Below are 27,190 nucleotides of genomic sequence, written 5' to 3' on the forward strand. Positions count from 1 at the left end.
GAGGCATTACTGAAATAAGAATTTTCAGAAGGCCCCATGGAAGCATGAGAGGAGGAGGTAGAAGATTAGATTCCTCAGTTTCCAATGTCCAATTTCTCCCAAGCCAGTCCTGAAAGAGGGGCAGCTGGGAGTTTGGCGGAACCAGAAACAAGGCTAGTGTCCAGAGCTCCCGTGAGCCACCTGGGCACAGGGGAACACATCCCTCTGCACAGGAGGGCCAGGAACTTGGTGGGAGAAGAGAGAGTTCACTTCTTTGTTTGGAAGTTTCAATATTCGGTTTCATGTGCCTGCAGGGGCCATGCCCATCCTGGCCACTAATTTGTTCCCAGATTTGACTGGCAGATGGGTAGGCACCTTCCCACCTCATTCAGACCTTACTGGGCATGTGTCTAAACTGCCTTTGTCTAGTCCCTTCCCCATCAATCAGCAGAAACAGACTTGGAAAATGTCAGATGCAGCTCTTTGGCAAAGTGCATAAATGGCACTTTCCTCCTTTGTTGTTAAATAATTACCAGGCTATTACAATGGCATCAGTTTCATCCTCCCAATAAAACTAGACTAGCAGATCTTTGTTTGAGAAAAGGAAGTTAAATAATTATACCACTCAAAAATATCAAACTGTATGATCAATTTTAATGAAATCTCAAGAATAGCCAGAAACTAAACCCAAAGCAAATTATGTGTGAATGCTGACCTCCTTAAGGGTGTGTTGAATTGAATCAACAACATTTTATAACTGGAAGACTGGAACAACCCAATAATTTTTTTAGGTCACAGAGTATAACTAATTGAATAGAAAAAGGGAGCAACATCTTGAGATTATATCTCTCGAGAAGGCAATACCTGAAACAGATTGAGTTTTTTGATTAACTTATTCCTTAGTGAGAAGTGAAACATCCAAACAGATGAAAAATCTTAATAGGAAACAGAGCCAGAGCATAAGTCATTCTATACTAATATTTGGGAAGTGCATGTGCCCATTGCTGTGTGGCCCCTACTCTCATGTGCTTGGAATGATTCTTAGTCAAAGACAAAGCAGAACCGATGGCCGTTGCTCATCCATACTTTTTCTTCTTCAACACAAAGTTTCGGCTTTAATTGTTTCTCCAGCCATCAATTTCCCAATAGCAAAACCAATTTCGTTTTTCTTGGACATTCTCATAAATGAAAATAAAATTAGGGAATATCTTAACTGCCTAAAGGGGAAGTGCAGTTGAAGAGAAATGATTGTGTAAAGTTAATTAAAAAAAAGAAATCCAGAGTGATATCTCCTTTCAACCATATTTCAAGCTAAAGGTCTCTCATGCTTAAGCAAAGAGTGAGTTGTCATCTGAGAAGACACACAATTCAACACCTGATGATACCACCTTTCTCCCTACCCCTCCAGTTTAAACAATATCCCTCTATATAAAAGCCTAATATACAAATTGTCCCCTTGGGAGTTCGACCAGGAGACCAGGAGTTCAATCGCTCGCTGTGACATGCGATGACCACCAGGGGGCAATGCAGAACAAAGGGAGGCCTGGGCTGGCAGCCGGAAGGAAGGTCCTGGCTAGCAGCCAGAAGGCCCCAATCAGCCCTGATCACTCACCAGGCCTAGGGACCCTACCGGTGCACGAATTTCTTGCACTAGGCCTCTAGCATACACACACACACACACACACACACACACACACACACACACACACTGAATGGCCAGATTATTATGATCTCTGAATGCATAATAATCTGGCCACTCAGTGTGTTTGTGTGTGTGTATTAAGAGGCCTGGGTGGGGTCCAGCCAGCCTGGCCAGTGGGAGGGGACATGGTGGTTGACCAGCCTGCCTTCTGGTTGAACTCCTGGTCCAGGGAAAAATTTGCATATTAGCTTTTTATTATATAGGATATACACTGAGTGGCCAGATTATTATGCATTCAGAGATCATAATAATCTGGCCACTCAGTGTATAAAAGCCAAGCAAGTGGAATGACCAGTTGCTATGATGTGCACCATGGCTGGCCAATTTGGGATGGGGCCAATCAGCCAACCTTCCACAGTCCCTTCCCCAGGCTAGCCCAGCCCAATCCCCAATTGGCCACCCCCACCCCAATCGAGGATGGGGCCAGCTGGCCAACCTCCCTCGGCCCCTCCTCCCAGCAGGCCCAGCCCTGATAGGCCTCAAGCTGGGCAGCTGGCTGGACCCCACCCATGCATGAATTCATGCACTTAGCTTTTAATTTATATATAAACATGCCTTGCTTTTCAGTTGCATTTAAAGAATGCTTGTTTGGGGCCCTGGTGAGCACATTAAAATAGTAGTCTTTCAAGTATACAGAGATTTATTTTTTCCTTCCCCAGTGGAGCAATTGCTGGAAGTGCAGCTCTTTGGAAATGTATTACTTAAAATGATGTGTGGCTCTAGCTGGTTTGACTCAGTGGATAGAGTGTCGGCCTGCGAACTGAAAGGTCCCAGGTTCGATTCCGGCCAAGGCCACATGCCTGGGTTGTGATCCCCAGTGGGGGACTTGCAGGAGGCAGTTGATCCATGATTCTCTCTCATTATGGATGTTTCCATCTCTCTCTCCCTCTCTCTTCCTCTCTGAAATCAATAAAAATATATTTTAAAAAATGTGTGGAACGTGGGCGAGTTTGAGATCAACAAGAGGCCTTAGCTCCAAACGGAAGCCCTCTCATCTAAAAGAAGACTGGACCATGGGTTTGTGAATGCACATCTTTGACTATAAGTTCCTTTATGTGGCTCATGAAAGCAGGCTGCACGTGATGAGGATGCGTGAAGCACCGCATGGGATACAGAGTTTGTCATTAAATAGACCTCGGCTCAAGTCTTAGATCTGACACTTCATCATTGTGTGACCTTGGGAGCAATGCTTGTTGTCTCGGCATGTTACCTACCATGCCTGAGAAGTGAAAGTAAGACTGATCCCTTGCCACAGTGTTAAGTGATTAAATGAAATAGTACACTTAAGAGTCTTAACTGCGTGCCTGGAATGTAATAAAGGAGTGAGAAAAATGAGCATGATGTTCCCATGCTCGTTAGCGGCCACTTCGGGGGGGAGAAGGGGGGGGGGAAAGCTATGAACAACTAGTACAGACCTTTATTTCTTTTTCTAATTGCCATCCTGACATTTTGCAGAGAAGAGCTTTTTGCTTATTAAGGGGGGTGGGGTGGAGAAAGTGCGTGGCTTTCTTCCAGCTGTGTGTCTTTAGACACCTAGGATTTAAAAAAATTTGCGGTACTCTAACGGCAGACTTTAATTGCCATTTGATGAACATAGTCCTGAGCAAAGGAGCCAGGAGGTTAACTGATGAAGTGACAGTATTATTATTCCCATTATACAAGAGCGAACGTGGAGGCACTGAGAGGTAATGTAACCTGTCTGGGTTACCCAGCCAGGAATGTGTAACTGTCTGGCTCCCAGGCCTGTTCTGCGTGGTGAGTGAGGGGCTGGAGGAATGGAGGCAGTGGGAACCAACTCCTGAGAGCCCCCTGCTGTGACCCAGGCACAAGCCAGAGCTTGGGAAGTTACTGGTTTGGTTCGAAATCACTCCAGGGATTTGGCACCAGAAATGACCCAGGGCCCTGCCTGCCTGGGAAGATGGCTTTTCTTTTTCTTTTTTTCTTTCTTTCTAGACCTCTCATCGTCAGGGTCAAGGGGCTCAGGCTCTAGAATTAATGGCTGGGATCTGTTGATGAAATACTTGGAGTGGTCTCTTGTTTGGACAAGAGTAGCTTTTAATGTGAAGGGGGCACTTGAATTTGTTGTAAAACGAATGGTAGCCTTTAAGAGCTGGCTTTAAGGATTAATTTAATTAAATTAAGATTTTTGTCAAAATCCCCTTCATTGTCAAGGCCCGCCCGCTGGTCACTGGACTACTTGCCTTTATTTCTTCCACAAAGATAAAAAAAAAAAAAAAAGGAAAAGTGAATGCCTTCCAGAGAATCCATTGCCTTTTCCTTTCCTGTGAAGGTAATTTTTTCTTGCAGACTGTATATATGTTTGGGGAACTCCCTGTATTTATTGCTTGATTGTATTCTGTTTGTTTTCTGGCCACACCATTTGTAGCTATTTAAAATAATATCTGCTTGTCTTCTGTGCATTTCTATCGTTCTGCTGACGTAGTCTCTAAGTCTACTGACAGTTAGTTAATAACTGTTTTGCTATGAAGGACCCTTTTAACGTCCCTTACCATGAATTTTGGAAGACTGAAAAAGGCAGCGTTAAATCAATGAGAATCAGCGATGGCTTTCTTTTGGCTAACCGAAGACCGGTGTAACTTCTTAGCAGTGCTTCCTTTCTGCCTGAGATGACCAGTGCTCCCAAATGGGTTGACAGGATTCCCATGAAAAGGAAAGAACTCATTTCTGGTTGTATGTAGCTCGACCGGTGCAAATGCATCATATCTGTCAGGCCCATTGGCCAACTGGAAGGAGTGCCTCCGATCCGCATTGCTTCCTTTGTAGATAGCAAATCGGGGCCTTCCGTCCTTTCTAAGTGCTGGGCCATGCACTCTTTCCATCTTTTCAGGACTTTACATTTTGAGGCTTTTACTTCTTACATCTCTGATTTCCACCTTTCACTGTTCTTTGTCACATAAGCACCTCATGACTGACTTGGTTTCTCCATCTTATAATAGTCTGACTTCCATCCTTCCACTTACCATCAAGCTTTTGGAATGTGGCCTATTCATTTTTTTTTATTTTTTAAAAAATATATTCTATTGATTTTTTTAAAGAGAGGAAGGGAGAGGAATAGAGAGTTAGAAACATCGATGAGAGAGAAACATCCATCAGCTGCCTCCTGCATACCCCCCACTGGGGATGTGCCCGCAACCAAGGTATGTGCCCTTGACCAGAATTGAACCTGGGACCCTTCAGTTCGCAGGCCGACGCGCTATCCTCTGAGCCAAACCTGTTTCAGCCCTATTCATTCTTCTTTTACTCCCCAAAAGTATAGCTTCTACTCCTCTCCCCTACTTTGCCCTATCCAAGGTCACCTGCTTGTGGATTCCTCATTTTCTAGTCAGCCCTTATTTTATTGATCTGCTTCTGCGTCATGGCATTTCTCTGCTGCTTTTCTGTCCTCTCTGGCCAGTCCTTAGTTGTGTTCTCTAACTCCCTGTTCTCATAGAATTTTTGGGGGCACCATGAGGAACACAAACTTTTGGAGTCAGAGAGACCTGGCTTTGAACCTCAACTCTGTCATCACCAGCAATGTGACCTTGGGCAGTGCTTAACTTTGAGCTTCAGTTTCTTCATCTGTAAAATGGGGTGTTAATACCTCCCTGAGAAGTTGTCAAAAGGATGATAAGGACATATAGGAATAGGGTCTAATATGGTAATTGGCACTTTATTAACTCTCTTCTCCTTGTAGTTAATAATATGGCTTTTATGCAAGTTGACTGAGGCATCCTCATTTCCTATGGAGCGGCCAGCTTTCATTTTGTGCACTGACTCCGGAACTGTGTCAAGCTCCTGTTTCCCAGCCTCCAGACTCCTGTCTTTACCAATGAGCTACTTTTCTTTACCTGGATGCCCCTTGTAATCCAAGAGTCAACATGATTCGAGCAGTGCTCAGCCACCGATTACTTCCTTGCTCAGGTTAACGGAATCTCAATCCTCACAGCAGCTCTGAGGGGGCAGGTTCCCTCCCTCCCTTGTTTCCATCCAACCAATGAGCCTTCTATCATGGGCCATTTACTGCTCTTTGCGCCAAGAATGCAACAAAAAGCAAGAAAAGCTGGTCTGAAGCCTGAGGAGAGGGTTAGTTTTCAGGAAGTGTGATGGGTGCTCTGATGGTGAAGAACACATCCATGAGGAGGGAGCATTTCAACGGGCCTCAGCAGAGGTGGGATGAAATCGTGGGCCAAGTTTAAATTCTACTTCACCCCACCCCATTTCCAATAGGTCCTGTTAAGTCTACTTATGAGATCACATACTCCCTTCTCTTGTTCTCTATTCCCATAGCACATATTTCATTCAGTCCAATTGTTCCAGGCAACTAGTTTGAGCTGAAATTCGTAAGGGTTTTCTGGACCTGTTTCTAGTTCACCTGCCTTCTCTCCAATCAGTCTTCTAGCAGCTGTCAAGGTCACTCCCTAGAGCACAGATCTGATCATATTTCTCCCTTGCTTAAAGTTCTTTATTGGCTGTACCGGTCAGGATTTAGTATAGGAAATAGAGGCTACTCTGGGTATTTTATTTATTTTATTTAAAAAAAATATATTTTATTGATTTTTCACAGAGAGGAAGGGAGAGGAATAAAGAATTAGAAACATTGATGAGAGAGAAACATTGACCAGCTGCCTCCTGTACACCCCCTACCGGGGATGTGCCCACAACCAAGGTACATGCCCTTGACCGGAATCTAACCTGGGACCCCTCAGTCTGGAGACCAATGCTCTGTCCACTGAACTAAACCAGTTTAGGCCACTCTGGGTATTTTAATCAGGAAAGCATCTAACATGGGGATAGGGATTAGAAAATCAGAGCAGGGATAGAGAAGCAGACACAGGAAGAAGGGACTACCTCTCAGGTCTCTATTAGAAGTCTGGAGTTCAAGAACTTCTGCCAAAGCTGTTATTCATGAATCAGGAAGCCAGTGACCCCACTGCTCCTCCATCGCCTGTCCCCACCCAGAGCGATGACAGATCTCGGAATGGTGCTGCAGACAAACCTCACACCCCCATGATCTTACTCTTCAGAGCAGAAGGCAGCCAGAAGAGGTCAGGAAGATGGTTTCTCTGTCCCTTTCACCTTCCAAACCTCATGCAGATGCATCGAGTTAGTGTAACCTGATTGCCTTTCAGAGTCCCAGCTTCAAGGAGCCTGGTAAGGGTAGGCGTGTGTTTGCCGGCCTCTGTGTGAGAAGGAGACTAAAATAAATGAGGAGTCAGGTGTGAGCAAGGCATCCCTCTCACCAGGCTCTCTGCTGTGTGTGGTTTTGCTACTGCTCATCACATTTTGCTGAACTCCCTGTCTTCCTCCATCTACAACATCTGTCACTGGCAGGTGCTAACCCAATATTTGTTGAAGGTATGAATGAACGAGCGGATTCACTCCTGACCCAGATCTCTCTTACCTTCTGGCCATAACTTGAGCAGGAATGACCTTCCTCTGCCTGCCTCCTTGTGAGTTACTTCGGGGAGGCAGTGACTGTTTCCACTGAGGTGCCCCTCCTTCCTCTCCACTGACTCCTGTTTTCAGACCCAGCAACTCCAGCTCTCTTCTCCTGTAAAGACATCCCTTTGACTCTCTCTCCTTTCCTTATAATTGCAGTTGAAATGTGGTAATTGATAGGTGCACATAAATGTTCTGTAGCTGCTTTTGTATTTAAAAATAACATGCATTCTATTTTTAAAATATAAACAAACATACTTTTCTGTTTTAGTGGTAGGGAGTTATACAGCATAGATCTAGAAGGAGAGGAGCCTTAGAAGGAAAGAAGAATTTTCTCTCTCTAATTTTTTTAGGGGAATTTGCAATATCTTCACAGTGCTCTGGTTTGCTAGACCCTGACCATGGAAATTGGATCAGCAAAATATTCCAGCCAGTATAAAACATATAGTTTGGGTTCTGAGGTGTAAAATCAAGGCCATGTGAGTTGTCTGTGTGTATGTCACAGTGATTTCCTTCAAAGAATGTAACTTTGTTTTGTGTGGGTATGGGGAGGCCTTTGTTTTAAGACATATATATTTTATATGACAACCGAAATTTGTAAATAAATAAATAATTATCTGTCTACAGGGAAATTCAGCTTTTTTTTTGTATTTAAATAGAGTGTTTTATAGAGCAGTTTTGTGGTCCCAACAAAATTAAGCAAAGCACAGAGAACTTCCATATACCACTCCCCCATACCCACAGCCCCCACCAGAGTGATACATGTGTTATAACTGAAGAACCTGAAGTGATACATTATCACTCAAAGTCCATAGTTTATGTCAGAGATTACTATTCCTTGTGTTATACAGTCTAAGGGTTTTTGACAAATGAATAATGTCCCGTGTCCACCATTATAAAATCCTACAGAGTAGTTTCACTGCTCTGACATTCCTATGTCCTACCTGTCATCCCTCACTTCCTCTCCCAACCCTAGGCAACCACTGGCCTGTCTCCTTAGTTTTGCTTTTTCCAGAATGTCATATAGTTGGCATCATATGTATGCAGGCCTTTCAGACGGGCTTCTTTCAGGTGGTAATACACATTTAGGAATCCTCTCTGCTTTTTCATGGACTTGATAGCTCATTTCTGTTTAGCACTGAATGACAGTTGTCCGGGTATACCACGGTTTATCCATTCACCTACTAAAGGACATCTTGGCTGCTGCCAAGTTTTGGCAACTATGAATAAAACTGCTTTAATCAGCCATGTGCAGGTTTTTGTGTGTTTGTAAGTTTTCATCTCCTTTGGGTAAATGCCAAGGAGTGCTGGACTGCATGGTAAGAGCTTAAGAGTATATTTTCATTTCGTAAGGAAACACTAAACTGTCTTCTAAAATAGCTGTATGACTTTTACATTTCCACCAGTGATAGATTATTATTTGTTGTTGTTGGAGGTTCAAGGGACTTCTTAAAAATTCATAAAGGAAAAATCCATGCTCGCAAAGGTGTTGAGCGGTCAGTGTATGGCCTAGTTTCATTTCACCCAAATAAAAGCATGTCACAGTCCTTTAAAATGCTCTTTCTATTTTCTTCTCTGTGCTCAAATAATAGAGCTCAAATTTGGTTGCAGAAAAGTGAAACAAAATCATGCATTGTAGCTAATTTCCTGTGAAGTGGGGGAGTGGACAAGGAAGTTGGCAAATCCTTTGACCAGTGTGGAGGGTCCTTTGACCAGTGTGGAGGGCCCTGGGTCTTGCCAGCTCTCCTATATGTTGGGCAGAGCACTGGGTTTCTAAGGAATACCTTCAGCCTATTGGTAGCCCTGCTTTTTTTTTAATGTATTTTTATTGATTTTTTTTTTTAAAGGGATAGGGATAGAAACATTGATGAGAGAGAAACATTGATTTACTGCCTCCTGCACATCCCCTTCTGGGGATCAAGCCTGCAACCTGGGCCTGAGCTCCGATTGGGAATCAAAGGGTAGCCTCTTGCTTCATGGGTTCATAGGTTCATGGGCTGGGCCAGTAGCCCTGTTCTTGACAGTGGAATTTTGCACTTAGAAGGACAGGGCTCTCCCCCCTCAGAATTGAAATGCTGGTGAAACATCTCCAGCAAGTCCCATCTGTCTGAGATAATCAATACCCTTTGCTCTGCCAGGCAATTCAAAGCAGAAAGTATGTTTGGAATCTTTATTTTCCCTAAGGTGCCTCAATTAGTTGGGTTACCATTAAAAGCTGGGAGCTTCAGGGAACGAATCTTTGTGGAGTAAATTAATGCTTATGGTGCTTTATAATCTCAAGGAGGAGAATTTTCAGATTTAATTTTTTTAAATGAGCTAATTAAAAATCAGCTAAGAAGGATTTCTAAATTCCTTGAATTGAAGGATCTATTTTTTTTGCCAATCCTATTAAAACCAACTCTGCAGATATACACTAAGCATCCATATGTGTCAGGCATTGTAACAAGCCGAGAAATTAGACAGATAGGTAAGATTCTACTATCCCTCGGGAAATAGTCTTGTAAGACCTAGATTTTCTATAACCATGTATTTGAGTGTCTCCAGGGGGAGTTTGTTTCTGGGGATGCAAAGGTGAGTAAAACTCAGGACTGGAATTTTCCAGCTATAATCCTGTGTGATCAGTGCCATGACTTGGTGATGGTTGACTCTATTAGAGTATAGAGAGTGAGTGTCGGGGAATGCTTCCAAGAGGAGGGAGATGATGAGTCTGGTCTTGGAGAATAAGGCAGGGATAAGACATTCTAAGTAATGGAAAAGCTTGTTCCAGGTCCCTGGAATTAAGCAGCTTGGCAGGTTCCGAGTATTAGGACATAGATGAATGGGAGGACCCCAGTGGGGTGTAATAGCGAGAGGAAAGGTAGGAGAACAGTCATAGGGTATCCTTCCTCCTGCATGTGGTAAGAAGCAGAGAATAGTTCTTAGTGGGAGAGGATATGATGATGTTTTCATTTAAAAATCCTTAGGTAGCTGGGAGGGATGGATTGGACAGAGAGAGACTCAAGGTAGGGAGAATGCTTCTGGGACTATCACATTAGCCCAGGGAGAATTGATGGCTAGATTTGGGCAGTGGATGGAAGGAAGAAAGAAAAGTTCAGGAGGTGATATGGATAAGATGAGTTAGAGAGGACACTGACCTCTCTAGATACCCTAAAATGTGGCCTAAACAGTCTTCTATGTAAGAGTCCAATAAATGTAATTTACTTTGGGCAACAGAGTAGATCATGATGTTCTTAAACAGGAAAAAAGAAAGCCAGAGGAAGAACAGGCTTAGGAGAAAAATGTGTGTTCAATGTTTGGTCTGGCATGTTCATTCATTTTTTAAAAAGTTACCTATTTGCTATTTCCTGCCAATGACACATTCATGACTCTTTGGTAGATTGGCATGCTATTGCTAATTTGAAAATACTCTAATTGAAAACTGTGTTCTTCCAGATGATGACGAGAAAGTAACCTTCATACATTATAAAGGATTGCCATGGTTATTTATTTATCAGGCCTCCTCTCAGGCTGGACTAATCAGAAAACAGGGATGGCATGGTCAGGCTTGGGAGGATTTCTGGATCTCACTTTCCAGACAGCTCCCTGGGAGGAAGGAGAAATTGTCTAGGTTCCCGGGCTCCTGATCCTCTGAAACCATTTGTTCCAGTTGATGCTTCAGAGATCAAGGACCTTGTCAATTTCTTCTGAATTATCAGCTTGAAATAGAGCAATTTTAACACAAAATGTGAAATGAAGATCGAATAAACCTCTACCTACCATAAACATAACCTACCATATTTGCTCAGTATTTCAGTCCCAGTTATGTAGATGAGGGTCAGCTTGCCATTCTTGGTAATCCTTGTTTCTAATGAGGGCAGAAGTTGGCATGTTACTGATAGGTGATCCTTGTCCCTGATCACATTTTTAATGTCTGTTACTGAGTGTTACACATGATTAAGTATTTATATAAATTTGAACATTGTGGTACTCCCTTTGTACCCTTTAAATGACCTTCAAGCTTTCATCCCCCTTCAGTAGTTAAGGATAATTGAAACTATGTGCAGATGTAAAAAACATGGGGACAACTATACAACTTTGATCATGCTGTAAATACTCAAGAATGTCTACCATGTATATATTATGTTCTGGACACTATTTTAGTCTCTAGGCACAATGAGAAGCACAAATAAAGAATTCTCGACTAACAGAAACATATATTGTACTGCAGAGGGCAAATGTTAGACAACCAAAGAAAACAAAATGGCCACAAGATTGAGATAGGCATATGAGAAGGATGAAGAAAGTAATGTGCTGGAAAATGATTGATGGGGTCAAGGCATCCTTTTTGACAAGCTGTGCCAGTATCTAAGGAAAAGGGTGGGGCAAAGGAATCAGACACAGACCCTGGGGTGGGCATGAGCTCATTGAGTTCAAGATACAGAAGGAGGGCAATGGTTGGAGGGTATGTAGATCTTCTAGAGTCAGAGAAAAATGGCTACCTTTTGCCAAGCAGTCTTGGAATGCTATTAGAGACTCAGAAATATAATTGATATATATCACCTATGGATATATACCTCATCTCATTCAGCAATGTAATGGGGTAGGCATTGTTACTTTTAGAAAATGGAAGTAACCAGATCTCAGAGACCAGTCCTATATAGCCAGAAAGTAGCAGAGCTAGAACCTAAGTCAGGGCCTCCTATTTTCCCCTCCCTCCCCCAACTGCAGAGAGCAGAATTGAAGCAAGGCAATTGGAATGACTAAATGCTGAGTCACTGGCCTCCTAGGCTGGCTTTAATTAATTGTGGGATGGCTCTGATGGGATGTTAACAACAATGACTGTCAAACAATGATGACAATAGTAGTAGTCATCTTGCCAATGCCACATACTTCTATAGTTTGCAAATTACTTTGCAGGGTCTTATTTGTAGCTCAGAAGAGCCCTCAAAGGTAAGCAGGAAAGGCTTTATTTTCCTCACTTAAGAGATTTTACCTGAGGTGACACCAGGAACAGGCTGGAATGGGTGGCTCTTCTGATTCTAATTGAGGGCTTCTCTCCTCAAACCACAGAAACTCCAGATTGAAGGAGGAGATATTTATGACTCATAAGCTAGTAGTCCTCCCACCTGCCAGAAGACAGATTTGTACTTTCCTCAAAGTGCTTTTCCCTGAAGAAGAGGCATACAAGATGGACTCATTCATCATGTATTTACTCAGCAACTGTTGTGTGCCAGACGCTGGGAATATCCAGGATCCCAATTAAATAGGTTGGAAGGTGCTAACATAGCATAGTGCTGTTCACACTGTAATACAAGCCAAGAAAAAAAAAATACTATAGGAATACAGAGGAAGACGTGATTAAGTACTTTAGGGAATTCAGGGAAGGCCTCACCAAGAAGATGACCAAAAAACTGGGCCATGAAGGATGAATAGCGGGATTTCTCCATGCAGGGAAAAAACCCCACAAAGATTTAGGAAAAAGAGATTAGTATTACAATAGAAGAATATGGTGTTGTTGGGGAATAGTAAGTGTGTGTTTGGAGAGCATGTGGTGTATAGGAAGGAATGGCGGGAAATGATGCTGGTAGACAGAAGTCTGATTGCGAAGAGCTTTGAACACCAGGCTCAGGAGGAGCTGTATTTGGCCTGACCATCCCAGGCTTGTTAGCAAGAAAATGGCATCATCATATTTGCTGTGTTTTTGAAATGTTGTTGGCAAGGGGAGGTTGGATTGAATCGGGGGAAAGTCTAGAAGCTACTGTAATAGTTGAGGAGAAAGAACAAAGGCTCCGAATTGGTTGTAATCCCTAGTTATGTCTTGAAGAGAAATGCGGCAATGACACTGATGAGACTGAAGGACTAATTGGATGTAGAGACACACCAACTGGATTTTGGATGCACACGCTAGTTTTCCGTTTGCATGTACACACACACACACACACACACACACACACACACACGTGTGTGTGCGCTCCGTATTTGGGTATCTCCAGATTCAGCTCAATTTCTGCCTGACTCTTCAAGCTGACCATTGATTTATTTTTCTAGCCTCAAAAACAGGAGAAACAGTTATAGGTTATTAGTGTTCTTATTCTTTCTTTATGATTTGATCTTTGATGATCCCATAGGATTCTTCAGGTTAAGAAATGCTGAGAGCAAACGAATTTTTGAAGACGTGGACGCTATGGCTATATGTATGTGCTGCAGGTTTTATGCATTTGGCACTGTTGCATAGAAGAGAGCCCAACTACTAAGCATTTTGGGGAAATGATTCTTAGCCGGTGATCTCTGGTAAGGAAAGAGTAACAGCGCATCTGTGCTCTATTTTAGTCCTCCCGCTGAATGCTGATGGAGAATGCACATGTTTGGTAAGGAACCATAATGTTAAGGCGATCTAGAAAAGAGGCGTGTCTTTATGTTTTTCCTTCAGGCTCTCTATGGAAAATAGAAACCAGTTTCGTGGTTGAAAGACTAAGCTTTAGCACACTGCGGACCAGTAGTTTTATTGCTAGCTTTATCCAGCCAGTGGCCCGATACGTTTCTATTGAACAAGTACAAAACACGTTTTACATAAATGTTAAAGGCACGCTTTATAATTAAATACCCATTGCACTTTGAAGTTCTTTATTACATGTTCTTATGAGCGGATATCTTTTGAAAGTATGATACTTTGTAAAACACTGCAACATGAAGCGAAAATTCTCGTGCTCCTTCTTAAGAATCGTTGGCTTTCAGACTGCATAGAGCTCAGTCAGCAAGAGGCTCTGGAGCACATTTCCTGAAAAGGCTATCTTTTATTTTTTCCCTAAACAAATGGCAGGTATAGCTCCATCATCCAGGGAACTTTGGAATATTAAAAGTCATTAAATCATGCTGCTGTAGGATTTTCGCCAGGCACTTGGCCATTCGCATGGCCATCTAAAATTAGCTATTGAGAACCCGTGAGGCAGTAGGTACCCACCAGTATCCCACCAGTGAGCAAAAATGGTCCTCCAAACTATCCCACGTTTAATCGACCTGGGTAAATATTTTATACTTTACAGAGATTAATTGGTGTTTATTGCTGTCAGAAACATGAGGTGTTTTCTATCCTCTCTTGAGGAGGGAGGCGTGGAGGAGTCGCCAAACTTTAAAAATTAATTACATTTGAGGAAGTGACCAGAATGCCTGCTTTCATCGACGGGTCGTTATATAATTTAATTATTTAACCTATTAAGTAATTTATAATTCTGCAGTTTTATCACTTTCATGCTCCATTTTCGCCCGATATATTCAAGGTATCGAATCCGTTCCGCAAACAGCATTAATCTCAATTACTTTGGGAGCTTGAAATCATATTCCCTCATTAAATATAGTCTTTGTGATGCTGGCCATGTTTTTGCAGGGTCAGAAACTGATGATGCTGATAAAAGCAAACATCGAGTGGAAAACCCTTTTCATGTTTCAATTAGATTTAAAAAATGTGATTTGTGCATTTATATTTCCCAAATGGTTTTGATGATGAGCAAACACCTTATTAGGCTAAATTGGAACTTTGAGTCCCAAGACCAACCTCACGGTTTGGTTTTTATCTGCGGGACATCAAAATAGCAGAACATTTTCTGTCTTGGCAAGCACCCCAGTGTTGAAATTTTGGGGAAAATAAATATAAATTCGTCCTTGAGACTGTCTTGAAGGGAGGGCCTGCCACTCATCTCTGTACCCCTGACACATAGTGGGTGCCCTTTCCATGTTTGCTCACTGGAGTTGCACTGAAGTGAATAATAACACAGAATTTGAAACTCAGGCTCCCAGGTTTTCCCAGTTAATGTACATAGGACTGCCCTAACACCGCATCCTTTCCTAGCTGCAGAAATTTAATTTTATTAATTCATCTTTGACTCAGAACATTTTAATGGCCTCCCACTGGGATGCACTTGGGTGCTGAGGTATCTGTTCCCTGGGAGCCTCGCCCTGGTTGGACGCTGTGGTAGCCAGGCTCCCCAGAGTGAGCTTGCCTCTGAGTAGACCTCACAACCACATGTCCAGATTATACTTCATCTTGGAGGTAAAAGCAGAGAACTAAAATGAAAAACCATATCATGGAAGTCATCCAAAAAACAAACTCAGGGCTATTTGTGTTTTCCTATGAACTCTTGGCTAGCACAAGAGAATTAACCTTTCCTGCAAAGATAAGAAGGTAACCCGGGCCCTGGCTAACGTTGCTAAGTGATCAGAGCACTGGCCTGCACACCCAAAGGGTCTCAGATTTGATTCCAATCAAGGGCAGGCTACCTGGGTTGCAGACTCAATCCCAGGGACCCATACAGTAGGCAACCAATTGCTGTACGTATCTCTCTTATATCCCACCCCCCACCCCCTCTTATATCAATGTGGAAAATATCCTTGGGTGAGGATTAACAAAACAAAACAAAACACAACACAACATACACACACACACACAAAAAAAAACCCCCCCCAAAATAACAGGTGATCCAGGACAATCTCTCCAAGCTAAAAAATGAAAAGTTATGATGTTTTACGGTGGAGCCCAATTCGACTGGCATTTAGAGCTTACTTTCCCAATGTAATCATGACCTAACTCTGAGTAATTAATATGGGTACTGAGTGCATAGGCTTCCTATGAAAACAGAATGGGGGGAAAGGCAAGTGGGAGGAGTGTACAATCCCTCATCATCCTGTAGTCACCAGTGTGGGATTTCTCCTTGGCTGCTCCCCTTGGTCTAGCTCAGACTTCCTCAGACTTCAGGGGCACTGTGAAGTTCACAGGGTTGTTTATCCAGAACCGCATAGTCTGTGCCTTATGGGTGATTTCAGAAGACCTCCGAGGAAAAACATTTGCCATCTTTATAAACTCATCCTGAACGTATTGCCCAAGAAAATGAATGAGCAGAGGTGCAGATTTCTGAGAGACCCTTCCCCTTTTCTGTCTACATTTCTCACTCGTGAAATAAGGGAGGCCGGTCCCCGGTCATGTCATCCTGTGCTTTGGGGCAAAGTGCCATTGCTATTCTCGCGGTGACCTCTCTCTGGGCACATGAGCGGGGCTGTCTGGTCTGTGAGAGGCCATCACCATCACTTACAGTGGGTTTCAGGTTGGCTTCTGATCCAGATGCCATGGGGTGTACAGGGGAAAAACTTCCCGAGTGGCTGGTGTAACGACGGGGCGTTGCTTCTTGTTTTTTTAATAACAAGCAGATCTTATCAGCAGCTGAGGGGAAGGTAAACCTCTCATCTCTCTAAACTTCGGTGGAGGCAGGGGGCTGTGCTGCCTCTCAGAACCGGCTGTCAGCGGTGGCTGCTCTCTTGCAAGCTGACACGGCCCCCTGGCTGGGCTGATTGGTCGCTGGCAATAACTGATGTGGAATACTGATCTTCTCGCTGGCAGTTCCTTCCACGCCAAAGAGGCTCCTCTTCTCGCCTCCCTGACCCCGACCCGGTGCGCTGCTCAGCCTCCCAGGACCTTGCTGCCCTTGCACCCGGGGGAGGACCAGTCCTGGGCGAGGACCAGTCCCCCGGCGTGATGCTCTGAGGCTGCTGAGAGCCGCCAGGCTGCTTTCCCTCCGGCTCGCTCTCCGGAGAGTCCTGCTCCAGACTTCTCGGGGTTTTGACAGCACAGACAACTGTATGCGGGCCCCCGGGGAGGCGGAAGAGGGCTCCTGTGTGGTGGTTTTCTCGCCTTTCATCACTTTGCTGGCTGCAGCCCCAGCCCTGCCTGGAGCCTGATGGTGGATTTCTTTTCCTGCCGGAGCCGCTGAGGAAGGATCCCTTCTCCTTCTGTTGACTCTTTCTATTTTTATGGTAAGTGCCTGCCTTGAATGAGCTGGTCTGCGGCAGTGAACCAAACGCTCTCGCTCTCTCTCTCTCCCTTTCTGCTCACTCTTCCCAGCTCAGCCTGGTGACCTTCTCTCTGCGGTCCCCCCTGTTTACATGCATCCATGTCAGGGGAGCTCCCTCACATGCCAGGAGTCGTGTGTCCGGATCGCCCTGCCTCTTGATTTTTTTTTAATTCTTTGCCATCAACCCCGGCTCCGGCGCTGTGATGGGAACAGAAGCACTTCTCTCTCTTTGTCCTTGAAGCGGCGGCATCTGGGGAGATGTGTTCGGGATGGCGAATTGCAGCAGTGTGCAGGGGGATCTGTGCAGGGGGCACTGGCACATTTGGGCAAGATGAATTCTTGGCGTCTGGAGGGACACCCTCTGGGAATCCGGAAGGCTTGGGGCTGATCCATTCCGTAAGGCAAACTCTTCCATCTTTCCGGGGAAGGCGAGCACATGCAGGAGTGAGGTCGGAGTCCGCTGCGGGCAGCGGTGCTTGGCACACCTGCCGGTGGGTCCAGGATAGCCCTGGACCTTGTGGCTTGAACAAGTTGGGCAGTAACGTTGGCAGTGGGGGGGGGGGGGGAGGGGAGGAAGGGGGTGTGTGGAATCCTGCACGGGCTCATGGGGTTAGACTGCATGACCTCATCGCTGTGTTCCCTGCGGAGTCTCAGGGTGCCTGTTCTGCAAACCCTGTTTTGCATCATGTTTGGAGGGTAGTGTGACGACTGTGGGAACCTTTTTGAGTTGACAACATAGTTTCATCCTCCCGCGGGGAGCTAAAATGCGGTGAGGCGGTGAGAACGGCCAGACTTTTTCCAAGAGAAAATAAGCAGGTTTCCAGGGAAGAACATGTGTGCTGCGGTATCTGCGGGCAGATGGTTTACCCCCGGGCATTCCTCTTGGAATCGGGTTCCGATGGTTCAGCTGGTCCCCTGAGGCTCGCTGCAGAGAGTGCCCCAACTTCAAGTCCATCCCTGGCTGCCTCTTGAGGCCCAAGGGAAGCCGAGAACATTTTGGTATAGTTCTCACCTTGTGGAGCCCGTGACTGAAGGGGGTCTCTCCTCACAGGGACATTTTCTTCTTCCTCTTTTAATTTTTTGGATTTTATTTATTTATTTATTTATTTACTTTTGGTAGCAGGTGTGTTGAATTATTTTGGTCAATGCAGCATTCCAAAGAATAAACATTCTGCTTCGTTCTTTTCTAGTCTTGGGCTGGGAAATGGGTCATCTTCTCTGATTTCTAATTCTGGTCCATTTCACTCTCGGGAAGCTTCCCATTCCGTGGGATTCAGACGGTGGTCTATAAGATACTGTACTCATACATGTGATTTGGGAGTTTGGGGGGTGGGGGATGGGACATAAAGGAGGGAAACACTGTGGAGGGAACTTGCTGGTCTCTTCCCCTGTTGCCTGGGAGTTGGGTATGTCAAGTTCCTCAATGTCCTGCTCATTCTCACCACTTTTCTTTCCACCACCCCGGGTGGATTTTTCTTATGCTTTTACCTGTTCCCTGAGTCCTGAGTAAAAAGGTTTGGTGTTTTAGTTTTGGTGGAGGGTTCTTTGCGTCTAGGGGAGCATGCATATAAATCTCTGCGAATTCTTGCTCTTGTTTTAAATGACAGTCCAGCGGCAGAGGACAGCCACCGAGGGTTAACAGCAACGGCAATGAATTAAGATCCGTGTGCACTGCATTCTCTGAATCTTTAAACAATGATTCAGTTACTTTCAGCATTATTTAGCTGAGCCCTCTTAAAATCCACTCTTTCCTTCCCTGATTAGGGCTCCCTGCAAGATTGTGCTTTGTCTAGCAGACTTCTCTGTTCCTTTGATGATTCTTCAATGCTTAGTTATTTCTTTTCACCCTTAATAGTGTTTTCTTTCTTTGCTTAAAATTCTTTGGTCCAATAGCAAGGAATTTTATCAGGTGTTTGGCCACTCAGCTTGAAGCATTAATCAACTTGGGTGTCATAAAAATAGACGCATATTTCACACTGTGGGCAATTTCAGATGTGACTGGGAAAGACTTCATTTTGATTAGTAGCAACTTTAGCTATGAGATTAATTCCTAGACTTGCTTAATTTTGCTGAACAGTGTTGATCTCTGCAATCACAACTGCATATATATATATATATATATATATATATATATATATGTATGTGTGTGTGTATACGTTATATATATGCACATATGTATATATATGTGCATATATATATATGCATAGACACTAATGTACCATTTACTAGTGACTATTATGTGTTCATATTTTTAATAGCTGCAGCATGCTCACTTAGAGAATAGAAGAAACATTTCTGAGATACTGAGAAATTGCTTAGCATTCTCTGTCCTCTAGCTAACTTTTTTTCCCCCTTCCTGGTAGGGATTTCCCTATTCCTCACACCCCTCCTCCCTAGAACACCTTTGGGAATTGCTTTGAATCTGGAGAGCCTTTCTTCAGCCCTTCCTTGTCTCAGGGCGCAGTGTCATGTTAATTCCTTTGCAGGGTCTCCAGCTGCAGCATAGAAAACTACTGCAGAAAAAATGAACAAAAGCAGTACTGAGTAAAACCCTTTTAGCCTCTTGGTGTGATGAAATCACCCCAACATTTTATTTGCACTTGCTAATCTAGCTGCTGTGCCTTGCAACTGATTTTTGCCTGCAACCCTGGCAAGTTGAAGTTACTTGAAATGCCTCTAGAATCACCTCGATTGGCGTTGATGCAGTAATTCACTTTGCACATTTCTTAATGACAGCTATCATCGAAACAGTGTTCTCACTGTTTCTTTTCGGTATTGTTTTAAAATTTGAATCCAGCAGTTTATATTGTGAGTCACTGCTTTCCATTTTTATCCTCTTTCTTTCTGTGTTCTCTCTCTCCCACTTTGGCTTTATATACGTTTCTATACGTAAACCTGCATATGTGTACACATATAAATTCAGTGAAAATTGGTTTGGTGATTAAGGAAGAGGTTGCTCCAGCTTCTCTTTTAGTAACCAAACTCCAGTGCTCAACCTGTAATCACACAGCTGAAAGAAGAATTTGCTCCCATTAATATAAATATAACCTCATGCTCCTGCAGACATTCCTGTCGTTGAAACCGTTTCCCATCGCTGATTGCCAGGACCAGAAATAGAATCAGTTTTGCATTTTAATTCATGACATCCTGCGTCTGTCTAGGGTGGACTGCCCTTAAATCCTGACATATTTACTATCTAAAAGGTCTTTGTGTTAAGAGGGGGAGCTTGTGGGTCATACGAAGTAAAATCATTTGATTATGGGATATAACCTTTCTCTGGGAACTGGAATGAACAGTGTCATTAAGAATGTTGGCTGAATTTTTCTGTTGCTTTTCCCAATGTAATTAAGTCAAGCCTTTTTTTTTTTTTTAAACTGAGTAAAATGAGTAATGCAAAACTCCCACCTAAAGTTGCTTAGAGGAAGGACCCTTCTTTAACAGAGATTCAGAACCACTTCTGACACCAGCTCTGGTGATCCACTTTGAAAGGAACGTGCTAGGCAATTGGCAACGCAGACAGATTGTATAACATGGGAGAAATGCTCACGAGCCATGTTGAAGGCTGCATTTTGACCCAGGTTTCCTCACCGAATTCGTTTAGGACTATAGTCATTAGATCAGCTTTGCAGAAACACATCATGTCCTCAGTAGTATAACCTCCTAACCAGACTGTCATAAATGTTTGTGTTGCAAGTTATATCTCATGGGTGGTAGAGGGAGATGGCAGAATTTTGGAGGAGAACCAAATCACAGCCCCGAAATAATGCAAGATGAAAGGGGAAAATTCTTCCCTATAGTTAGTTAGCATTTAATTCTCCAGAAATACCATTGGGTCCTAAGTCTGAAGAGCTAAGAGGTTGGTAAAAAACACATAGTGACAGGTTTTGAGGGCCTTTTCTCTAATAGAAATCTTAGACCCTTAATTAGCCCTCTCCCGGCTTATGGGAGCCAACAGCCAGTTCTTATAGAAAGCAGACATATTGTAATACAGCAGGAATTCACTTACTTACATTTTCCCAGTTGGTCTCCCACTGGGGACCTCCTGTGAGTGTCAGAGAGGGAATGAGTGTCTGGAGATCATCAGAGACCCTGGCCAGTCACAACAGGATGTCTTCAGGCTCCCAGGTTCTAGTCCAGCTCTAGCCACTAACTGGCTGTAATTTTCAAACTCATGTCTTCTATGTTGGGCTTGGGCCAGATGATCTCAGAGGGCTCCCTGACCCATTACAAACTGTGAACTGTTATTTTACCTCTGATGTTGACTAGGTAGATGGTAATTTCTAAAGTATAATAGCAGACTCATCCTGGAGGGGACGGGCTAGACCTTCCCTTGACCCTACAAAGCCCAAAGAACTATGGCGGTGACATGAGATGAGAGTTCCTCAGAAAAGTGTGATAATGGTGAACCTGCATGGGCAGAGCTCATGTGTATATGATGACATGCTCCTTATCCTGGGACGTCTTGAAATGTCTCTCCTTACCACCCAAAGGGACCTTGAGGTCACCTACCCTCTTCCTTTCTAGATAGGGAAGCTGAGGCCCAGGGAAGTTAAGTGCCTTCCTCAGGGTAGGAGACCTGTTCAGCACCTCGGCCGGACAGTTTAGTGCAATGTTCATGGATTTACTCAGACCCCTGTTTCATTCCTGGTGTGGGGTCCTTCCACAAAGCATAGCTGACACTCGCTGTGCCTTTCATTGCTCACAAAACTACTTTGTGGTATCTAATTCACTGGGGTCCATTATTTCTGGGTTCATTTCAGGCAGATTATGAGGCTGCACCAGTCAGAGTGAGTCACATCAAGCAAATTGTTTATGGTAATTTGTTCATGCTTATGTGGAAGTGCATTTTTATATTGAAATTCTGCTTTTCTTATGAACATTTCAAGAATTTTACACAAACCCTATGCTTAAGACTTCCCTTATGCTTCAACTATTTAGTTGATTATTTGTCTTGCAGAGAGGGGGTGGTAGTTATGGATTCATTTCTTCATCCATTCATTCATGTACTATTTACTGAGCACCTATTGTGTTCACCCTAATGCCAGACAGTTGAAATCAGTGGTGAGACAGCTGGATGCAGCCACTGCTTTGAGGAAGTTCAGAATCTAGATATGCTTCATGGAGCTGATCATCTTTTTCTGCTCAGCCAGTGATTGCTTACTGTGTCACATGGTTTCTTTCTTTAAAAAAAAAAAATTATTGATTTTTTTTAGAGAGAGGAAGAGAGAGGGTTAGATAGTTAGAAACATCGATGAGAGAGAAACATCGATCAGCTGCTTCCTGCACATCCCCTACTGGGGATGTGCCCCAACCAAGATATATGCCCTTGACTGTAATCGAACCTGGGACCCATCAGTCTGCAAGGTAACGCTCTATTCACTGAGCCAAACTGGTTTCGGCGTCACATGGTTTTTTAAAAAAATCCAGTAAAAAAAACAGTTCTTGCCCATGATTATTTGATGGAGAAGTTCCTTTAATAAAAAGACACCTTTGCTGTCATCATGACACATAATCGTACAGTTTTCCAACACAGTATTTTTAGCTTCTGATTTTGTTACCTGACTGAACAAAAGAGATTAATTAGCTAAGCTTGTTTGCTCTATTGTTCTTATTTAAGAAATGACAATCCCATTCTTTGGCCAAACTTAACCTGTTGCCTGAAATCCTCAATTGATAGTCTGAATTGCACAGTGTCCATGGAACAAATTGCAGGTGAATAAGCATCAGGGGGCGAATAAGCATCACCCCCTCTGCAAAATAGAAATAAATAATCAACTAAATAGTTAAGCATGAGGGAAGACTTAAGCATAGGGTTTATGAAATTCTTGGAATGTTCATAAGAAAAGCAGAATCCTATATAATAAAAGGCTAATATGCAAATTGTCCCCTCAGGAGTTTGAGGAAGAGACTGGGAGTTCGATCACTCGCTATGATGTGCGCTGACCGCCAGGGGGTGGCGCGGAACATGGTTGGTGACCAGCAGTGGTAGGGTGCTGAGGGAGCAAGGGAAGGAGGAGGTAGAGAGGCCAGGATGCGGGGAACCTGATGGGCTCTGATCGCCGGCCAGGCTTAGGGACCCTACCTGTGCATTGGGCCTCTAGTTTCAATATCGTAAATTGGTCATGCATACCAGGTCCATCATAACAGATAACCCTTGCCTTTTTGTTCTGCCTCTTCTGCAACCCCCTGGAGTGTTCCAGAAGAACCAAAACATTTGCAATGCTCAGAAATAGTAACTCTCACTTTCCTTAGTGCCTTGCACATTCTGTTTCTTCTGCCTGGAATGTCTCTCCTTTCTCTTCAGACTAATTTCCAGGGCAAGTTCAGATATCACCTCCCATGGGAGCTTTTTGACTCTTATAACCTTTGTGTGACTCTTATTGTACAAAGCTGAGCATGTACATGTCTGTCTCTTGCATTCCTTAGTACAAAGATTTAATAGCACTTAATAGACTATACTGTCATTATTTGTCTACTTGTCTCTCTCTCCCAAATATACATTTTGTTTCTTGAAGACAGGGACTTTATTTTTATCTCTGTACTGCAAGGTCTAGTTCAGTACTCAATGATTGAACATGTAGATTAGGAATGACTATCCTAATCTACATTGGTGATGGTTTTATATTGGTGACTACTGCTCTATGTAGAAAAGGAATTTTTCAGCACAATGTGATTGTATGAATTATAGTGAGAAGGCTCAAGAGTTTGGCAGCCATTAGAAATTCTTTGCAAACCTCAGAAGAGGTCTCTGCCTCTAAATGAATTCCAAAAAAGTAAACAGCAAGAATTTATTAAGTGTCTTTTAAAAGCAAAGCATTGTGTTAGGTCACCAATAATGAAAGATTAAAGAATAAAAAAAAGTCATATAGTCAAGATGGCAGCGTAGGTAAATGTGGTATTTACCTCCTCCCACAACCACATCAAAATTACAAGTAAATTGGAGAACAACCATCCTTCAGAACCACCTGAAATCCAGATGAATGGAAGTCCTACAGCAAGGGAATTAAAGAAGAAGCCCCACTGAGACTGGTAGGAGGGGGTGGAGACGCAAAATGGGCTGATCCTACATCTCAGGATTCTAGTGCCAGGAAGAGAAGTCCCAAAAACTTTTGGCTGTGAAAACCAGTAGGGATTGTGGTTGAGGGAGATGGAAGCTACTGGAGCCCCAGGCAGTTCCTCTTAAAGGGCCCATGCACAGACTTACCTGGACTTGCTCCATTTGAGCTCTAGCACTGTGGTAACAGCTTGAAGGGCACCAGGGACATAGGGTGAGGAAAGGAATTATATGGCATTAGGGCAAGAGCTGGGCACTTTCTGCTAGACAGAAGTGCTGGCAGAAGCCTTTGTTCCCTTTTTGAGATTCCTCCCCACTCCCACACGACTGGCTGGCAGGAACCATAGCTGACTCTCCATCAGTCTAGTCCATACTATTTGCCTGGTGATTCCTGGTGATTCCCTGAGACTCTACACCAAATTTTTGGGCTCACCCAAGCTGCTTCTAGTGGCATTCCCATATGAATTGTCTATCTTGGCTCATGCTTCAGACTTTCCTAAAATCTCTCAAACAGCATCTGGCCTCAGAATGCCTGATACTTATTGATAAGTGACCCCAGGTCTGGCACTAGCAGCCACCACTTTGGTTCGCAGTTTGACTCATCAGGGTATCTCCAAGCCCAACACAAGTAATAGCCATCTGCATATTGCTTTATAGCTAACTAGGCAGAACACAGGTGACTGCTGACCTTGGTCTGCACCTCCTGGGAGGCCCCAGAGCTAGTACACCTGGTGGACAGCTTCAGACCATGTCAAAGCACTCCTTAACCACATCCAAAGCAACACACTCAAGAGGTGAACTCAGTGGGTATCAGAGCCCTGCTAAAGTAAGTCCTGCTTTGTGGGGTAAGTCCCTGCATAGCTGATCCTCCACTGTGGTCAATGATCATAGCTAGTCTTTGCAGTAGACTGGCTTGAGGGTGAATTCCTCCCAGTGATGTGCCAATAGCAATCAAGGCTCTCAAATACAACAGGATAATGTACACAGCCTAAATTGGGGGCTTGCAGGAGGCATACCTGCAGTGCCTCAGCTCAGTGTTGGGGAGGCTGAGTCACTGGATCCTACAGAACACCTACTATATAATGTCAATCTACCAAGTCCAGGAGATGTAGCAACTATACCTAGTACATAAAACAAACACAGGGAGGCTGCCAAAGCAAGGAGACAAAGAAACATGTCCCAAATGAAAGAACAGAAAAAAACACCAGAAAAAGAACCAAGCAAAATGGAAACGAGCAACCTACTAGATGTAGAGTTCAAAACACTGGTTATAAGGATGCTCAATGCACTTAATGAGAACTTTAGTGGCATAAAAAATTATGTGAAAACCATAAAAAACAACCAGTCAGGAATGAAGACTAATTTACAGGGAATCAACAGTAGAGTAGATGAAGCTGAGAATCAAATCAATGATTTGAAATATGAGGAAGCAAAAAACATCCAATCAGAACAGCCAAACGAATTTTAAAAAATGAAGATAGTGTAAAGAACCTCTGGGACAACTTCAAGCATACCAATGTTTGCATCGTGGGTATGGTTGAAGGAGAAAAGAGAACAAGAAATGAAAACTTATTTGAAAAAATAATGACAGAAAACATCTCTAACCTGGTGAAGGAAATAAACATACAAGTCCAAAAAGTATAGAACCCCAAACAAGATGAACCCAAAGAGGCCCACACCAAGACACATCATAATTAAAATGCAAAAGGTTAAAGACAAAGAGAGACTTTTAAAAGCAGCAAGAGAAAAGCCATTAGTTACCCATAAGACTGTCAGCTGATTTCTCAATGGAAACTTTGCAGGCCAGAAAGGATTGGCAAGAAATATTCAAAGTGATGAAAAGTAATGACCTGCAATCAAGATTACTCCATCCAGCAAAGCTATAATTTAGAATAAAAAATCATATAAAGAACTTCCCAGACAAGAAAATGCTAAAGGAGTTAATTGCCACCAAATCAGTATTACATGAAATAGAGTCTTTAAGAAGAAAAAGAAGGTAAAAATATGTATAAATAATAAAATGGCAATAAATGCATATATATCAGTGATTGAATATAAAAAAATAAACAAGCAGAACAGAACATAGAGTTATAGATATAGAGAACACTTTGACAGTTGCCAGATGAGAGGAGGATTAGGAGATTGGCAAAAAAAGGTGGTGGGATTAAGAACTACAACTTGGTTGTTACAGAATAGCCAGGGGGATGTAAAGTACAGCCAGTAATATTCTAATAACTATGTATGGTGTTACCGTGTTTCCCCAAAAATAAGACATCCTCCGAAAATAAGACATAGTGCATGGAAAGATAAGACATCCCCTGAAAATAAGACCTAGTGCAACTTTGGGAGAAAAAATTAATATAAGACACTGTCTTATTTTCAGGGAAACGGGATAGATGGGTATAAGATTTATCAGGATGATCACTGTGTCTAATTACTGGGGTATACACCTGAAACTAATATTATTTTGTATGTCAACTGTAATTGAAAAACAACAACAAAAAAAGATTTAAATTTAAAAAAAGTAACAGCATAATTTCTGTCCCCAAAAAGACTACAAATCAGGATTTTCTCCATGTGTTGATGACCTGGTTACAATGAAGGCTGTTATAAATAGAGACTCTAGTAGGCTGTAGATGTACAGTAAGGCAGAGGGAAGAAAGGGCATTCTAGAAAGAGGAGCTGGCTAGAGATTTGATAATATGTCAATAATGAGGTGGCTTTGGTGGGCAGTTGGCAGAGTAGGGGCCTGAGGGAAGGGGAATGGAAAATGCAGAGGAAGGAAAGGGGTCTTTGGATAGGGGAAATGGGAGTAGTATCTAAATGGCAGTCTGTTTCTGAAAGTTGGAAGATCATTAATATGGTCTAGAAAAAGCCAAATGGAAATTTGTTTGGAATCTCTCCTCAGGTTTAATTAAGTCAAAAGGCTGTGTTCAGCGGGGAAGAAGGGCAGTCGCTCAGTACACAACTGCATAGGATTGCTTCTCAACCATCCCTTTTGCCCTTGAGGGTACGCTTTGACGTTCAAAGTCATCACAAGGAAGTGAAGCCAGGAAATCTAACCTAAATCAATCCGTTAGATTTACAGATTGAGGTCACTGAAGTATCTGTTAATATACTGTCCAGAGTGTAAAATCTCCATGGCCCCTTGGTGGTTTATTACTTATAATGTAGTTATGTTTCTTTTTCTTTGGCAAT

At 43.2% G+C, this 27,190-nt stretch overlaps 1 protein-coding gene across 5 annotated transcripts in view; it reads left to right on the plus strand.

Moving 5' to 3' along the window:
- The window catches only part of ANO4 (anoctamin 4), a 275,780-nt gene that overhangs the window by 17,646 nt on the left and 230,944 nt on the right, over positions 1 to 27,190 (plus strand). For 2 of the 5 annotated variants that reach the window (XM_084880417.1, XM_084880420.1), the window contains exon 1: positions 16,348 to 16,900. The exons of 1 other annotated variant lie outside the window; for it this stretch is intronic. The gene's annotated coding sequence lies outside the window, so the exon portion shown is untranslated. Of the gene's footprint in view, positions 1 to 16,347; positions 16,901 to 17,230; positions 17,335 to 27,190 lie in introns of those variants that run through there. 2 more of the 5 variants (XM_084880419.1, XM_084880418.1) reach the window with 2 other exon arrangements.

The sequence above is a fragment of the Pipistrellus hanaki genome, assembly GCF_964339955.1.
Source record: "Pipistrellus hanaki genome assembly, chromosome: 3".
In the NCBI taxonomy this organism is placed as follows: Eukaryota; Metazoa; Chordata; class Mammalia; order Chiroptera; family Vespertilionidae; genus Pipistrellus; species Pipistrellus hanaki.